Raw genomic sequence first — 12471 nt, forward strand, 5'->3', positions numbered from 1 at the left:
GGCAGATGAGCCTGAGCAGAATTTTAAAAGTTCCTGTGCCATAGCTTACAGCACAGAAGCCATAAACAAGAACCATGTGCTTCAGAGTGACAAATCAAGGACAAAGACTTTTACAACATCCCAGAATGTTTCTTTTGGCTCAGCAGGAACAACAACATGCCTTCTTGGTGCCCAGGGGATCAGAGATAAGAGAGGAAGAACAGAAGATCCTTGAAGATCGATCAAGGTTTGCCTCAGCAGTGACCCACCACTACTCAAAAGGGGTGGGAAGATGGACACAACTAACGGAAATGACATCTGAAAAGCTGAGATTTGCTCAAGGACTTAGCATCTCATAATCTCATCTAGAACCTACATACAGCATCAGATTGCTGCTGCAGGGTTAAATAGAGGATCCAAATGAAATTTTAGTTCAACTACAGAAGAATAAATAAAGTTAACATTTCTTGGACACGTAAACAAGAAACCTACCTGCCACATGCGGGGAGGCTTGTCCACAATTCCTAAGGGTCTTCTTGAAGTGTATCTTTGTACCACAAACTGGTTAAAAGGCCTAGAAGAGAATTAGAGTCAAGTCATTTAGAGGCAGATTCATGGTGTGCAAAGATGGGCTTAAGTCTTTAAAGAGTCTTTAAAGTCTTATCTGTTTGGGGAAATACCAATGGATTACAACAAATTAAGCACAACAAAATACAGTACATTGATGTCTTCAAAACCTTTAAAAATTTTCAGATCATCTAAACAGATATAGGAGTGATTAGCAGAAGGAAAGAAAATAGAGTGAATTAGATTGTTGGTTTGATTTTTAAATAAAAATACTCTAAATCACAGAAGAACTTATCAAAGAGACAAAGCATAATGGGGCATTTAAAAGTTTCTACCCAAGATACAGAACATTTAAATCAAATTTATTTCTGATGAGAAAAGGGGGGGAAAAAAAAAATCAAGGAATGGAATAGATTATGACTGGGAAGTTTTTTCAAGAAAAACTTCTTTAGTAAGATGACATTTGAGCAGAGACCCGAATGAAATGGATGACCAAGTCAGAGGAAAGCCCTTTCCAGGCAAAGGGAAGAGCAGGTGCAATGGTCCTATGCTGAGAATGTGTTAAGCATGTCTAGCAAAATGTAGGCCTCTGCCCTCACCATGGATCAGGACAGGAGTTAGGCTGATAGGGTAGGGGCACTGAAATCATCATCTACAATAGTGAATCTTGTCTTTTTATTTTCATTTTTCTCAGTTTTTGCTTCATAGATTATGCAGCTAAATTACGTAGTAAACACACATTTTCAGGATTGCTACTTTTTGGTGCTATATCCTTTGTCCCTGGCAATTTTATTTGCTTTCAAGATGACTATTACTGATATTAATATAGCAACTTCTGCTTTCTCTTTTTCATATACCTCCTTTTCCATCCTTTTACTTTCAACCTACCCACATTACTACATTGAACAGTTTCTTATAAGCAACATATCGTTGAGTCCTGTATTGTAATACACTTTCACCATGTCTTAATTGTTATATGTAGACCATTTGCGTTTACTATATTTATCGATATATTAGGGCTAAAGTCTGGTATTTTATGCTTTTGTCTTTTTGAGTTTTCCCCATTTTCTATTTTTACTTTTTCTTGATTTTAACATTTTTTATAACTCAGTTTCAGCTTACCTGTAGTATTTTTGAGTACCTCTTTGGTCTTTTCAGTAGTTACTTTAAGTATGTGACACTACATATGCATAACGTCTGCTTCTGTGATTATCAGTATGAATGAAGTATGTGATTCAAGGTATCAGGCCCTATCGAGTATTCCTGCAAACTGGCAAGATTGATCAATGAGGAATTTAAATATCAGAATAAATAGCTACGTGAAACACTGTCTTGGGTTTCCCTCATCTAGTACTACACATATAACCAAATCCCCTAAAAATATTTAAGTGAGAACCGAGTTGGGATTAGTCAGGGGGGAAAAAAAAATCTTGACTTTTAAACACCAAGACTACTGTTAGTTTGATTTATACAATTTTGGAATAGACAACACTTAAAGATAATGTCTAAGATAATGTTTTTCTAATTCATTAAAGTGTATGGAAATCTGAAAAGTCTTTGAAGTCCTAGACAAAATTTTCCATTAATTTTATTTATCATGGCATGGACCATCAACAGTTCACAGCCTGTTAAAATTGCAAGTAAGCTTAACAATTACCTAGGCAAGTGTTCATCTTTCACAGAAAATAAATTTCAGAGAGAGGAAGGTAACTTTCACAAGGTCACAGGTGAGTCAATGACAAAGCTGAGCTAGACCCAAACTCTGATGACACTGAACTACATCACAAAAGATAAAAATATTAAGTTTTTATCTAAAGTATGTCAACAGTCTGCTTGGAATTCAGTTATGCTTCATTTCCTTAAGGAAGGCAAAATAAGAACATGGCAGATGGAATATCATCACTCATCTACATTGGAATTTAACCAGGACACTGGGGTTTAAACTTACCCACTTGCCAAAAGTAGCAATAGTAACAAATAAATGGCCCCATCAATATTGCAGACCCTATCCTGCGAGGGGTTTCAACATGAAATCTTAAGTTAGTGTGTCCATTTCTACTATGTATCAATGAGTTTTCTCCTCCATCTATCCAGGTTACCACAGAGTTGTAAATTTGATGGACATAGGCATTTATCCACATGATGCAGTTTTACTCACTTTAGATGTTAAAGAATACTTGAATTGTGCAAAAGAGACTGTCCTCAATTCCCAAAATATTTTCTATATTCCCTGATTCATTTTACAAAGGATCAGACCTCTAGAGTATAGCTCAAAGTGACAGACTTTCCCTTTTAGTCATGAAATCTATGATCCAAACTGGAGGAAAAAATTCTTGCTCATCTCCCATTTATATTCACAGTCAGATACTATAATTAAATAATAAGTTTCATTTACTTGGGCTCAAATCCATTAATTTTTTTTCTTATTTTCACTCATCTCTTTTCTCTGAAACATATCCCAGTATTATTATTATCCTTGAGCACACAAATACATGGATCTGTGAATCTATAATGAGATCTTCCTATTTTTTTTTAATAATAGATTTTGATTAAATGTCTAAATTGCTTTCACTTACATGGTATCTAAATACAAACAAATACCTGATCCCATTGGGGGGGGATATATCAGTACTTAACAGATGACCTCCTAGCCAAGTGCATGCCTCCTGTTTACTCCAGGGAAAACCTTGGTTCAGAAGCTAACTTGGGTTCCTTGACTCATTGCCAACAGAGGGCTGAAGGTGCTAATACTCTGCACCAAGTGAGAGTTCAAGTGCCCTTGCGTTCCAGTCCAGCGTTCTGGTCAGATTATAAAGCATCATTTCACATCATATACAGAGAAAGCCATGTGTCTTCCTCTCATGCAGTGGTGTGACATATACTGAGGGGCAAGAAAAGAAAAAAGGAGCATAGATGCTAACCATCCCAAATAGGGAAGTCCTGAATCTGAAAGAAAAATGAAGTCAGCTGCCACTGTGTCCAACTCTGGAACCAGACAGAACTCCAGAACTCCCACACTCCTAGACTTTTTTTTTTTTTTTTTTTTTTTTTTTTTTAAGAGAGAGGGAGAAACTTTGTGGAATGTGTATTCACATCCAATGTTGTGCTGCCACCCCAAGCCCATGAAACTCCTTTGCCTTTTTCTCTTTTTCAGAACTTCTACTCCAGATTCCAGATTTCAGAACGTCTACTCTAGATTCCCAGCACAGGCAGAGACCTCACAGGCATTTGTATAACCAATGCTCCAGTGCTCCCTGTGTTTCTGTTTGCTTCGAGGAGACAGGGTAGGAAAGGAAAAGAGTATAAAAGTTCCAAAGTAGCAGCTAAAACCACACAGCTGATGAAAGCTTTAACATTTTTCAGTAGTTTGCTGTGTAAATCCCCCTGCTAATTTAGACAGCCTTTGTGGTCTTTAACATTAAAAAGAGAGATGTGCCTCTCTGCGGATATTCATGGACTATAGGCAAAGTCTGACTTGACTAATTAGAAGAAATCATTAGATGAGCGGATCACTTTCCTTTACAGACTATAAACAGTTAACAGGACCAAGCCCAGTACTCCACCTTTCATTGTTAATAGGCCATGCTTTTAGGTAAGAAGACTTGTCCCCCTTCCTAGCCACAGCACCACCACAGATGAAATGGAAAATAAGATAATTGGCACCTACTTTGACAAAGATAGCACATAGTTTAATGCTTTTAATAACATAATGACATTATTCCTGATTAGAAACAAAAATCCTGAGAATACACCAAATTCTATATTCTACAAAAAAAAAAAAAAAAAAAAAAAAAAAAAGTCACCTAAATTACCCCTCAGCTGACACACTAAAGACTGAATGAATGAAGACATTAGGATCAACATATTAATCTGTGGGTTAAGCTGGTGAACTTCGCTTTATTTACAATGTCTTAGTTCAAAATTTACAAAGCCCCATCTATGAATAAAACAAAATCCCTAGCCCTAATATAGGCGTCAAAGACAGACTCAGCCCATCTTCAAGTATTAAATCAAATTAAATACATATATTGTTGAGCAATATCTGCAACATACTTTGTTACATGATGTGTAGAAAACAAAGTCATTAAAACTTACTAATAAAGAGGCTGTGATCTAACTACTTCAAAGTTAGAAAAGTCATTAGAAGACAAAGATATAAAATGAGGGATGCATTCCAGAATGTTACAAATGGAGTGTTACAACAGAACATGCGTTTGTGTATTGATATATAAAAAATTAAATAGCACCTAAAATATTATAATGTCAAAAGGTACAGAAAACTCATCTTGGACATCTGAAATTCCTGGGTCAGATGGAGACAAACTGGAAGGCTTGGGAGTTGCCATGAGACAGTGGGTGGTCTCTCCTGGGCACTGAGAGGCTAGGAAGAACCTGAAGAACAGGGCTTGCAGGCAGGCCCAAGCAAGAGCAGGGCAGGCCCCAGATGTTTGGCAGAAGCCAGAGATAACAGGATTCAAACACTTTCATCTCAGGAGCTCTAAGAACAAGGTTTTTGGAACCATAACTCAGTTGATCCTAACTTATTCTTCCCAGAGTGCTCAAGTGTGTCTTTCTACTAAGCAATTATGGACTATCCCAGAAAACATATCCATGAATCTCTATCTTATAGCCAGTTACTTTCTCAAAGAACCAAGGGCAATTTCTATGACCAATCCACTTTTTCTCTGCAAATTAACAAAACAGAATCTGAAATGTCTTTGTGAGTGTGATAGTCTCGATTCCACAAGGAGATATGGAAATATTTAGATGCAAAGACCTGGGTAAGGAAACATGGTGACTCAAACAAAGCCTTAGGAAAGTAAATGTAGACACTAAATCAACATTCACTCATCTCAGATAATGGTTCATTCTTGATTTGCAGAAAAGGAGAGATTAAAAAAGGAAGTGGAGGCACTGAGGATCTGAAGGCAGTTACTACTGAAAAGAACACAAGTCTGCACAACAGAAGTTGTTTTTATTTGAGCAGTGGCATTCAAACTCTAATAGAAATACTAAAATACTGCTAAGTGGATACAAGCATACACTCTGGAGGTGCTACCAGCTTAAACTCTGAACTTCAGTTTTCCCAAATTTTCAGCTGGACCGAATCTTACTATCCAAATGAACTTGGGCATGCTACTTAATCTCTAAACCTAGATTTTTTCTGCAAATTAGAAATAATGTGGACTGAGTAACTGGCATCTCATTGGAAAACCATGCCACTCAACTTTCAGACTTCATGGTTGGGGTGGAGTTGGTCTGTATCTCTTCCAGCTGCATTTTAGAGATGACTACTCAGGTCTGACCACTCAAGTGGCCATTTCTGGGAAGCCCCATGGGGCTCCCCCTCACCCAGTCATTGTTGGAACATATGCTCTCTCCTCTCTCTGAGGTTTCTGTGGACCATTCAACCTAAAACTTTCCACTTGCAGAGGGATTTGTCCTGACAGTAAAGCTAAGGGAGAGAAAAGTAAAGAGTTGGGACAGAGAGAGAGAGGGACTACTAGGGAGATTCTGCAAACTTAAATATTTTTCTAGTATTACCACGGTATTTCACAGCTTGCTTCAACTATTTTGAGATTGCTTTTGTCTAACTTTCTACATGGAGTTTCTATATGTGAGAGGAAATGAAAAAATGGCTATATAGTATTTGCTACTATGTTGGGCATATGACAATTGCTTAACAAATGTGAGCTATTTGCATGTCCAGAATGAAAGACTCTTTATACTTCCCTTTTCAAGATGATGACATGTAAAGTAGATAATTTCCATGGGACTCCTTAAGACATCAGAGGTCTCTACCTTGAAGAAGGTCATAATTGATAATAGAAGACATTAATAACAGCTCAAAGACATAAAGCACAAAAATCCTCAAAAGGCAACAGATTATTTGACAAACAAATAGAAAATAATACTTGGAGGTCTTCAGAGAAAAGAGAGAAGACACTAATGCTGAGCTGTTCATTTAAAGGCTTCAGAGAGATAGTGTTTGAGTGGAGTTTTAGGGAATAGGGAAAATCTGGGAAGTTGGAGAGAAGGATAGATAATATTTCAGTCATGGGTCTAGAAAAGCACGGGCAATGAGAAAGAGCCCAGGGCACCCTGTAACAGAGGGTAAGAAGAAGCAAGGACAGCTAGAACAGAAGGTTCAGTAAAGGACATGCCTTAAGGGAAATTTCAACAATATTTCACAAAGTCGGATTTTGCTGAGCTCTTCCAGAAGTATAAAAGGGTGATACTAGGTTACCTATGTGAGTCACACTCAGTAAAATTATAAAAATAATCAGAGGAATGGTTTCTAAGATTTTTCTAATCAAATCACATTCTTGGATGCTTGTTTGTTTTATTTATTTATTTATTTATTTTTTGCTCTTTCTTACTCCAGTTGCAATTGATTATTTACTCACATGCTGCAGTCAAACAAATGAATATACATACACAGACGAGTGCAAAGGTATGGTATAATACACGATGTGGTTTTTCTCAATATCCCTTTCATTGCCTCCTCAGCTACGTAGTTTGAGGCACTGACTCTAAACTCTGAAGTAGATCTTGCTAAGGTTAAGGCAACCATGGTAATCCCATCCTGCAGGCCAGGGATTGGCCCCTGAACTCAGGCCTAAGCCAATCATAAAGCATTCTCTTGAAAACAAGAATGGGATATGACACAATGTGGGCCAATGAAACAGGAGCAAGATTTGCTTTTGGGAAAACATTTCCTGTTAAAAGAATCACTGGAAGAGTTGGTCTTTTTCTCAGACTGTGGTTGTCAATCCTGGAACTGCAAACGCCATTTGTATCCAACTTTATGTAATGCTGACATAAGAGGACAAAGCTCAAGGAACTGTGGAGATAAGAGTTGACAGCAGTGGACACAGGCAACCCACAGCATACCCCTATCTAATGTCTGTCTATGTGAGATAATATCTTGCTTTGTTAAATCTAGTTGGACTATTTTTCAAAACAACCCCTAATTTTTTCTTTAAATTCCCTAACAAATCACTACACTTGTCATCTGCAAATGACTGTGACATAATAATATATCTAATTTCATGGTGGTTCTCTAATTAGTCTTAGTTTCCAGAAGATTCCAAAAATGAGCCATCAGGACATGTAAACAGGTAGGATGCAGGATCCATGTGTATCTGAAAGCTCTCATCTTCAAAATCATCTTCAGATAATTAAATGCCATCCTCTGAAAAGATGGAATAGTTGTCAGAATCACTCAGCTCAGAATGTATAGGCATTCCTTTCAAACTAGAGTGCCAAAATTATACCACCAAGAAACACTGAATCCCACAGCTTCAACGTGCCTTGCCTTTTCTCCGACTCAGCAGCTAAGAGTAGGGGCATTTCACTTCCTAGTCACACATTTTTTTTTCCCCCTCATGGTACTGGGGATTGATAGATAAGCACTCTATCTCTGAGTTACATCCCCAGTCCTTCTTCATATTGAGACAGAGTCTCAGTAAATTGCCCAGGCTGGCCACAAATTTGCAATCTCCACGCCTCAGCCTCCCAAGTAGCTGGGATTACAGCTGTATGCCACCACACCAGGCCTCTCTGGTCACATTAGTGAAAAGAGGGCCTTATAGATTAGGACCAGCCTCCAAAGGGATTTCTCAACAAGCAAATGTTGCAGATAAAATAACTTTCTATATTTTACCACTAAACGTCACTTGGGGGTATAGTCTTTAAGAGTGCAATTAACATTTAACTATGATTTGGGCCATATTGACTTTGTAAAATGAGGTTAACTGTGCTGGTGTTTACTCCTTTATTTTTAATCAAAAATAATTTGTAAATATATAACTATAGAATATATATACTATATAAAAGTAATATATTATCATTACTAACTGCTGAGGGGACCACTGTAGCAGATAAACATTGTAAATGGTGACCAAGATGAGGCAATACATATCAAACTGAAATATCAGAAACACCAAACCAAAATGTCACACTAAAAATTTTAAGGATAACTCTATGATCAGAATGCTATAGAGATAGTGACTTGCAGAAGATTTGGTCACCAGTAGCCCAAAGAAAGTAAAAGATAAATATAAGCTGTGAAAGGCAGCTTTGCCATAGTATTAAGTGAAAGAAATACTAAGATCTGATACATTTTAAGTGTATATATTATGGTTGATAGAGGATGACAGCTTCTTTTAAGTGTGGTTCTCTCGAAGCATCAGAAAAACTCTGGACAGTCTTCACATATACCAGGACAATTTTATACACATTGGTTTTGAAAAGGATTTTGACAGCCCAAAATTAATACCTGAGTACTGGGATTAGAAAATTTAATTATGTAAAATCTCTCTATTTAGGCATGTAAATAATGAGCAACCCAGTACAAATGAACATACCTACTGCACAAAACACAGGGATTTATGAAGAAATGAACAGGGCAGGTTATGTACAAGATGTTTTTAAAAAAACATCTTGATATACCCAATAAAAAGGAAGCAATCAAAGACAACTACAGTTTTAACAAAGTACACAGGAACCAACTTGAGGAGGTTTCCCTTGGCAAAAGATGAGATAATTTGAGCTTCAAAGGATAAGAATTGCATCAAATATGCCTAAATTCATGAATTCATAATGATGTTTAATGATTATTACTAAGTTACCTTCTGAGGATGACTAAAACCAATTGAGAACGTAGTAAATAAAAAGACATAATCAAAAATTTATCTTGCCTTTTCTATATGAACTGTACAACTTGGTACCCAAATAGTAGACTTGGAAGTGTGTTTGTATAAAATTACTACTGCTAATAAGTGAAAAACAAGATAATATAACATGCTATATCCACATTACAATCCTAAAGGCCTAATAGGTCTGAGCATTGAGCATCAGTGGTTGTTAATATCAAAACGGAATGATAACCAAACATGATGTTCCTCCTGATGGAAAAAAAAAAAAAAAAATCACAGCACCTCTTAAAGTTCTGCAGAGGGATCAAACCTGTTTGATCAAGCCTCTGGAGTCAGTTGCCATTCTTCAGAAAATATAAAGGATAGAGGAACAAGTTAAACTGTACCATTGACTATGCAATCAACAAAACCCACAATAAGAGATATTCTAAGTACAACATAAATATGGTAAGTAAAAGAATGAAATGGAGGGAGATATACAGACCTAAAGATACTTTAAGAATGTATAAAGAACTTTTAATGGGCAAAATTAATTATAGTGTATACACAGATGCATAATTACATGATAAAACATGAAAGGCAAGGAACTGATTTCTTTGAAAGTTCAGATGATTGCTTCCAGAGAAACAGTTGGGGCTGTGAATAGGATGGAACAGATGGAGGAGATTCTGGAATTGTTTGCAAACTCTTTCTTGACCTGGGTGGTGGTTACAAGATGGTTCCTTTTTTAAAAAAATATTTTTTTGGTTGTAGATGGACACAATACCATTATTTTATTTATTTATTTTTATGTTGTGCTGAAGATTGAACCCAGTGCCTCACATGTGCTAGGGAAGCACTCTACCACTGAGCCACAACCCCAGCCTCACGAGACAGTCATCCTAAGGGTAAATCACCAAAGGATACATTGTTTTTTTTGGAGTCTTTTATATTGCAAATTAAAATGAAAATACTAAAGAAAATTAGAAATGAAAAAGATAAAATAGAATGGTATGCTATGCACCTGTGCATTAGTAATTCATTTGTTATTATTAAAATAGTCTCTTGATTGTTAATTGTAACAGAAGCCAAACAAGAGATATCCCTAGTCAGTAAAATTATATACATTAGGAATGAGGTTCTCACACTGTTTAAAGGGAAAAAAATCTTAGTGACATCCTTTCTTGGCTTGCCTGGTACAAGGCTCTGAGTTCAAGCCCCAGGCCCACAAAAAAAAAAAAAAAAAAAAAAAAAAAAAAAAAACACATTTCTGGTAGTTTTTAAGGTCTTTTTTGGGGACACAGTTCAGATGCTGTCCTATCTAGATGTAAAATATGTCTGTGTTTCAGGTCAAACACACTCCTGTGGTCTTCTAGTGTGCTATCCAACACAAGCAGATAAGACACAGTCTTGTGTTACTGTTGCAAAACCCCAATGAGCTCTAAATATTCTGGTTTGTTTAAAAAGATAATGGAACATTCATTGTATTAAAAGTGCACTCATTTTCTTTACAGAACCAACTAAAATTAGTAGAAGATGTTTCCTTCTTTCACAAATCAATGGTTTTCCAACCTGGGAAACTTTTGGCTATAGTTAATGTCACCATCCTCATCAAACCTGGACAAAGGACATTTTTCTGCAATGACTGTCATTATGCAGGTTGGTCACAGCTGCAATTTAAAAGCTCACCATAATCCCATCTGTAAAGGTTGACTGCACAGTGACCTCCGTCAAGGTAAAACCCGTTCCATAAAACCCAGGAATGGCAAGGTCTGTGGAAGTCTAGACGAATGGGCGCATGGATGACGGGGGTGAGAAGCTCATTGTTCTTAAGGAAAGCCATTCATCACGCTCCTTGCTGTAGCTTCACCCACACATCACAAGTGGTGTCTCACATTTCAAAGGCATTCTCAGTAAGTGGAATGAATCAATACCTGGGTATGATCAACATTACTAATACTGATCAATACTGAGAGCTCCTCTACACTTATTGGTCACATGAAATTAGGAGACAATTATGAGAGGTTTTAATGATGAAGTGGGAGCAGGGACATTCTCTACTTCTGGAACAAAGCACTTAATTGCCAGTGCTCAACTCCACAGCCTTCCTTCTCCTGCAAGGCCGTAGTAGCAGGTATCAAGATGGAGATGCCTAATATCAGAGTCTGACAACAAAGCTGACCTGCAGGATCACCTACACCCACAACAGATTTTCAGTGAAATCTCAGTGCTATTTAAAACAGTATCATAACTTATAGTCTAACCTTAATGTACTGGTCCTGCATGTTTCCAGCACTTCTTTCCACAGATATCTAATAAAAGTTACACTTTCTTCAGGCCAATTAAAATAGATGCATTTACTAATATGGAAAAAATCAGAATTAATATTTTCATGATTGTAAATAGTCAGAAAATATTATCTATATTTGATAAATTATTCCTAATAAGAAAAAAAAAAAGTCTGCTCTTATACAAATTTATTCTACGATTTCTCTACCAACAGAATGGCCACTACAGTAGCCACCCACACTAAGCCTAATTCCACCTTAAGAATGACAGAAGGACACAAGGTGAAGAGCAGTTGCCATGACATTTATAGAGTCTCTCAAGCCTAAACTGATTCTGAAATAAACTGATAAGGCTTATATTTTCCTGACCTCTTAATCCTTGGAACCAAAAGGATTTGGTAAATGAAATTTGTCTTTTGTGATTTTCTTAAATCAACTTGGCTCTGATTAATCTAGAATATACTATCAAAGAGTACAGAAACTAGAAAAACTCCATTGTGAGATTCCAGTAAGGCTCAGTCTACAACCAGTTTTGATGCTGTCTCTATGTAGGAATACCAGAGAACATTTAAAGTGAAATTCTCTATCATTCCATATCAACAGAGCAAGTCATCTAGCAAGTGGTATGTAAAACTCTGCCCTCCCAGGAAACACAATCGCCTCTTACCCAGAGCCTCAATAGACAACAGCTTGAAATACCATTCCCTGCTAAACACACAGGTATTTACCTGGGTGATGAACTAAAAGGCAATTGTCCCTCATATTTCTATTCATGTGATGGGTACCACAGGAGCCGAAATAGACATGGGGGTGACAGCGACGTATATGGACTATTGATTTGAGTACGACTGAGGACTAATGATATCACTTCCTCATTCACAAAGGTGTCCTAGGAGGTCTGCCAGCCCAAAATGACCTGTTGGCTTTTGAGACACATGGTCGCCTGACACTACACAGCAATGATGGAGCTGTGTGGGAACTGGAGATAAGAGCTGGAA

The 12471-nt window shown here is 37.0% G+C and overlaps 1 protein-coding gene across 3 annotated transcripts in view; it reads right to left on the reverse strand.

The window, feature by feature from the left end:
• Nucleotides 1-12471, reverse strand: part of Sox5 (SRY-box transcription factor 5) — a 943363-nt gene that overhangs the window by 798047 nt on the left and 132845 nt on the right. For all 3 annotated transcript variants that reach the window (XM_047549529.1, XM_047549528.1, XM_047549526.1), the window contains exon 2: nt 472-553. The gene's annotated coding sequence lies outside the window, so the exon portion shown is untranslated. The remainder of the gene's footprint in view (nt 1-471; nt 554-12471) is intronic.

Source organism: Sciurus carolinensis, chromosome 4 (assembly GCF_902686445.1).
Source record: "Sciurus carolinensis chromosome 4, mSciCar1.2, whole genome shotgun sequence".
In the NCBI taxonomy this organism is placed as follows: domain Eukaryota; kingdom Metazoa; phylum Chordata; class Mammalia; order Rodentia; family Sciuridae; genus Sciurus; species Sciurus carolinensis.